Source organism: Cibotium barometz, chromosome 50 (assembly GCF_041138505.1).
Source record: "Cibotium barometz isolate CiBa-2024 chromosome 50, ASM4113850v1, whole genome shotgun sequence".
NCBI lineage: Eukaryota > Viridiplantae > Streptophyta > Polypodiopsida > Cyatheales > Cibotiaceae > Cibotium > Cibotium barometz.
The window spans coordinates 12,523,993-12,530,303 of record NC_141095.1 but is presented as its reverse complement, the minus strand read 5'-3'; positions in this window follow the sequence as shown (position 1 = coordinate 12,530,303).

Genomic DNA, 6,311 nt, shown 5'->3' with positions numbered 1-6,311 from the left:
CAGCTCATTTCATGTATTTGGAGCTCATTGAAGTGATTTATCAGAGGTGTGCAGGTTTGCAGAAAGTCTGTCCAGAAACAGAGCATTTTTAATCAAGGCATTAATCCTTGTCTATATCAAATTGGCCAAATTCCTCTGGTACAAGTAGAGTCCTATGAGTTGCTAAACTTTTGAATCAAAAATTTTTGAATTTGGAGAAGATTTGAAGGAGATAGAGCATTTTTAGTGAGAGGTGGTACCTGACAGATGCAGAAAAATTCAAACTAGAGGTTACAAAAATTGGTGGTTCTCATTCCCCTTGAAGAATTGGATCAAACCCTTCTAGGATATGTTGGAGCAATGTGTTGGGAAGCTAATGCAAGTTGAATCATTGAATTTGGACAAGATTTGAAGGATTTAGAGTAAGATCTTTGACTGGTTCTCTGGCGAGAAAAAAAACCAGAAAATTTTTTGTGAAGGAGTATCATTTGATTTCAACTTTGATCGAGTGTACATTGTTGGTGAATCATTGTGGGATGTTAATGCACAAAATTTGCAAGCATTTGATGTGATTTGGAGAGATTTGGAGCATTACAGGTACTTCATACATTGTAATCGAAAGGGTACATCTACTCTATTTTTTTGCAACAATGGGAGATGGTCCGATACAGATTGTTGGCGAGAAGCTTGACCGCACTAACTTTCAAGTGTGGAAGTTTCGAATGAAGAGTTTTTTGAAAGGCAAAGGTTTATGGAGTCTCGTCTCGGAGGAAGACCCGGAGCCATACTTACCTCCTCAACCAAATAATGCTCAGTTACTGGCTCACAAGCAATGGGTAGAGCGATCTTCGAAGGTGTTGCATTATTTTTCAATATGTGTCACAGATGCCCTGCTTATTCACATCCAAGATGCAGATACACCGAAAGAAGCATGGGGTATATTGTGCCGAATGTATGAGACAGACACTGGTGCAAGGAAAATACAACTAAAGCAACAGATTCACAGTGTAACACGAAGGAATAGGAGTATACATGAGTATGTTCAAGAAATCAAGGGTTATGCAGATTCCTTGTCATCGATCCATGCCCCAATGGATGATGATGATTTGGTTGCACTCACATTGCGTGGTTTAGGCAAAGAATACAAATCTTTTGACACTTCCATCTCAGTAAGATTGGGAGGAATGCCAGACTTTAATGAGCTTGTGTCATTGCTCATTGTGGAAGAATTGAAGCTTGGCCTTGGTGGTATGAGTGTTACAGGTGGTGCATCCTCGTCAAGCAATGATGAACATGCAAGAAATCAGGCTTTTTACTCATCTAGAGGCTCTCGAGGCAGGGGGAGATTTACCCCTCGAGGCCGTGGAGGACGTGGTTGGAATGACAGGTCTACTCAACCACAATCAAATCAGAATTTTCAGAATTCACAGTCATCATTTGGATCACGTGGAGGACGTGGATTTCAATCCCATAGGGGGAGATTTGGAACAGGTGCTCGTGGTAGAGGACGATGGCAAGGTCCTCAACAAAATTTGAATGGGATTGAATGTTACTATTGTGGCAAACTTGGACATTTGGCAAAAGATTGTTACAAAAAGCAGAATGATGCGAGGAATGGAAGACCACAACATGGAAATTATGCATCTACCAGTAACAATGATGGGAGTTCAAACCATCTTTTTGCAATGAAGCATGTTATGGGGACAATGGATTCTCAGAATGCTCGAGATGAGTCATGGTATATGGATTCAGGTGCCTCAAACCACATGACATGTCATGGTGAGTGGTTTGAGAAGATGCAACCATTGGATACAAATGGTTATGTGGTCACAGGAGATGATACTCAGCATCTTATAACACATGTTGGCAGTGTGTCTTTGAAGATGCATGATGGAAATGTGAAAAATATGTCAGAAGTGTTATATGTACCATCCATTACAAAGAGTTTGGCATCAGTAGGCCAAATGGTTGAGCAGGGATTACAAGTAAGATTCAATGAGAAAGGCTGTTTTGTGGAAGATTTTAAGCATGGCTGTAGATTGATTGCCAAGGGCAAGAAGGAAGGAAGGTTGTTCAAATTGGATGCAGGCATACCAGAATTGAGCTCAGCCATGTTTTCAAAGAGCAATGGGATTGTGCAAGACATTGACATGTGGCACAAGAGGATTGGTCATGTGAATATATAGAGATTAAAGAACATGCAAACAAGGGGCATTGTCAGTGGATTGCCTCGATTCAAATATGATGGTCATATGCATGTTTGTGAAGCTTGTCAGTTTGGCAAGCAGGCAAGGTTGAGGTTTCCTCGAGAAGGAAATATGAGTAACAGGCCACTTGAAATAGTGCACAGTGATGTATGGGGCCCTGCGCAAAATCCATCTATCAAAGGAAGTCTATACTATGTGACATTTATAGATGACTTCAGCAGGATGACATGGATATATTTTTTGAGAGAGAAGAGTGAAGTGCTGGAAAAATTCATGGATTTCAAAGCTCTTGTAGAAAAACAATATGGCTGTTGGATTAAGTGTCTGAGAACAGATGGAGGTGGTGAATACACCTCAAAAGCATTTGAGCATTTCTTGCGGAAGCATGGGATAAGAAGACAGTTGTTGACATGCAGGTATACACCTCAGCAGAATGGTGTGGCTGAGAGAAAGAATCGTGTCATATGTGAAGTGGCAAGGGCAATGCTCAATGAAAAGAGCATGCCAGATTACTATTGGGCAGAAGCATGTGCTACTGCAGTGTATATCCTGAACAAATCACCTACAGCAGCCATTCATGGAAGCACGCCTGAGATGCGCGGCTAACAGGTTACAGGCCAGACATTGGACATCTCAAAGTCTTTGGATGTGTAGCTTATGTTCATGTTCCTGATGAAAGAAGACGGAAGTTGGATCCTAAGGCAGAGAAATGTGTATTTGTTGGATATGCACAAGATCGAAAGGCTTACAAATGCTATAACCCTCAAACTAGACAAGTAGTCATCTCACGAGATGTTGTATTTGATGAGCTTGCTAGTTGGTATAAAGCCAAAGATGAGGGAGTCATTGACACACTTGAGGCGAATCTGCCTGTGAACTTGTCATCACAAGCAAGTTCTAGTTCTACTACTATGTCTGGGCCAACAGCAGAAGCTGAGAGTAGTAGAGTGTACGTCCATGGTCAGGACGTCTGAGGCATGAGAGTGTGAGCACAGGGAGTAGTGCTATGGATAAAGGCAAGAAGAAAGTCGAAGGAATTGGAATCACAGGCTATGAGTCCTCTAGCTCAGAGAGTTTGGATGAGGAGCTCGGGATACCTGTTGTACGCACACCTGGTGTTAGGCAGGACAGATATGTGCCACCACATGCTCGTGTTACAGGTGTACAGAGTGACCCGCATGCATTGCGGAGATCCCAGAGAGTCAGATATCCAGTGGAAAGATTGACATATAGAGATTTTGCTATGCATTATGCATACATGACATCTATGGTAAAGCACGTGGAACCTACATGCTATACAGAGGCTATTGGAGAGCATGTATGGGAGAAAGCCATGGATGAAGAGATGGATGCTATACAGAGGCTATTGGAGAGCATGTATGGGAGAAAGCCATGGATGAAGAGATGGATGCTTTGGACAAAAATGATACATGGGAATTGGCTGAGTTACCTAAAGGAAAGAATGCAATTGGATGCAAATGGGTGTATAAGGTAAAGTGCAAGTCAGATGGCAGCCTAGAGAGACATAAGGCAAGGCTGGTCGCTAAAGGATATGCACAAACTTATGGTCTTGATTATGATGAAACTTTCAGCCCAGTGGCTAAGATGGCTACAGTGAGGTCTATCATTGCACTAGCAGCACAAAAAGGTTGGGCTTTACATCAAATGGATGTAAAGAATGCTTTCTTGAATGGTGAACTACAAGAAGAGGTGTACATGGAACAGCCAGAAGGTTATGTACATCCAAAATATCCAACTTTTGTTTGCAGGTTAAAGAAAGCACTCTATGGTTTGAAACAAGCACCTCGTGCTTGGAGTGACAAGATCAGCAGATATCTTGTCAGTATTGGATTTGTGGTTGGAAATGCAGACTCTTCACTTTATGTGAAGAAGACACATGATGGTATCGTGATGATAGTCATTTATGTTGATGATCTGATTATCACAGGTGATTGTGGGAAAGGCATTGATGAGGTTAAGACCTCTTTATGCAAAGAGTTTGATATGAAAGACCTTGGTGATTTAAGGTTCTTTCTTGGCATTGAGGTGATTAGAACAAGCCAGGGTATATGGTTGGTGCAAAGGCAATATGCACTTAACATGCTGGCAAAGTATGGTATGACAGCATGCAAACCAATGTTGACACCATTAGAGCAAAACATGAAGCTTAGGGCTGATTTGGGTGATGAGCTTGATGATATCACCATGTACAGGAAAATGGTTGGTAGTCTTATCTACATGACCATTACGAGGCCAGATCTCAGTTATGCAGTTGGTTTGGTGAGTCAGTTTATGCAGAGTCCTCGTAAACCTCACTTGGATGCTGTGAGACGGATTCTGAGATACGTCAAAACTACCGCGCATTATGGTCTTTTCTATGAGGCAGGAAAAGACATGCATGTCTATGGATATACAGATGCAGATTGGGCCGGTAGTGCATATGACAGGAGATCTACCAATGGCTATGTTTTTAGCCTTGGTAGTGGAGCTGTGAGTTGGAGCAGTAAAAAGCAACCTACAGTTGCTTTATCTACCACAGAGGCAGAGTATCGTGGAGCAGCCATAGCTGCATGTGAGGCTATGTGGTTGAAGAAGTTGCTAGATGATGTCAGGCTACAGAGTGATATGAGCGTTGTCATTCATTGTGACAACATGAGTAGTATTCAGCTTGCTAGCAACCCAGTTTATCATGCCAGGACCAAACATATTGAGGTCCATTATCATTTCATCAGAGAGAAGGTGCTAGATGGGCATGTTGATTTGACATATGTGCAGACAGATGAGCAGGTTGCTGATATCTTTACCAAAGCACTTGGTAAGGATAAGTTCGAGTATTTCCGTACTAGATTGGGAGTCCTAGAGATGGACATGTCGAGCTTGAGGGGGAGTGTTGAAATGTCAAGCTCGTATACAGCTGGAGGATAGCACATGGGTGCTGACAGAGTGACAGTATGGTAGATAGATATCATGTGGTGTGTTTATGACCGCGTCCAGCTGGTCATGTGTGGTGTGGACATTACATTAGGTTTACTTTGTAGTGTGGACATAACACTATGTAGTGTTCCCTTTTGTGTGTGTGAGAGATATGGTGACTATGGCTTCTCTCCTTCTTTATGGTTGATGGATATGGATTAGGGTTTGCTTCTCTTGTGTGTGTTACATCCTGCTTCTGTTTTTTATCAAATAAGCCTACATAAGCATTTGCTAAATTTCATGATATGGAAAGAGGGAAAACAATGTTAGAAATTAACCTCCATTGGGATAGCTAATTGAAGCTCCTAGGAAGCCATTTTTAGTGAAAAAACCTAATTAGGTTTATGACACACCCATCCATAGCCTCCTTCAAGCCTCCTATGGCCTAAGAGAGTGAGCACCACAAGGTTCCCAAATGAGGCAGTTTTTAGCGCTAACTTCATGAGAAGGGAGAGTAATTTAAAAGAATTTAAAATGCCATCTAACAAGCTCAAGAACTTAACCACTTGCTTAGTAATGGGATAGGACAAGAATTACCTTGCTACCTTGGAGTTAAGAGGGAAGGAGATGAAGCCACAAGCTTCAAGCTTCTCTCAAACATTTTTTTTCTACTAATAAAAAAGTCACTTAATATAAGAGGAAGCCCTGTATTATATAGGAAAGCTTTTAATGTGCATAGTTTCACTCTTAATAAAAAGACCATGTGAACTTGCGAACACAGATGTAGTGGAGTGGTTAAAGCGGACGAAGTCCGAGCCAGTGGTGCGGTTTCGATCCTTGCTCTCTATGGTGTTGCGTGTCCATGTTGAAAAGATGCAGGGGAGAAGAGAGCTTGAGCTCTTGCAAGCACACACACACTCACAAAACCCTAAAAGAGAACACACAAGGTGAGAGGCTGAAAATCTTCTTCTTCTTCACACAACACTCAACACCCCATATACAAAGATAAGAGTACACACAAGGTGAGAGGCTGAAAATCTTCTTCTTCTTCACACAACACTCAACACCCCATATACAAAGATAAGAGTACACACCATATGAAAAGGTACTCAACCAAATACATTCTAGGGTTCTCTATAGTGTGAACCCAACTAAATGAGCTAGCGCTATAACTATGCCAGTCTCTAGAATGGCTGTCACACAGCCTGTCAT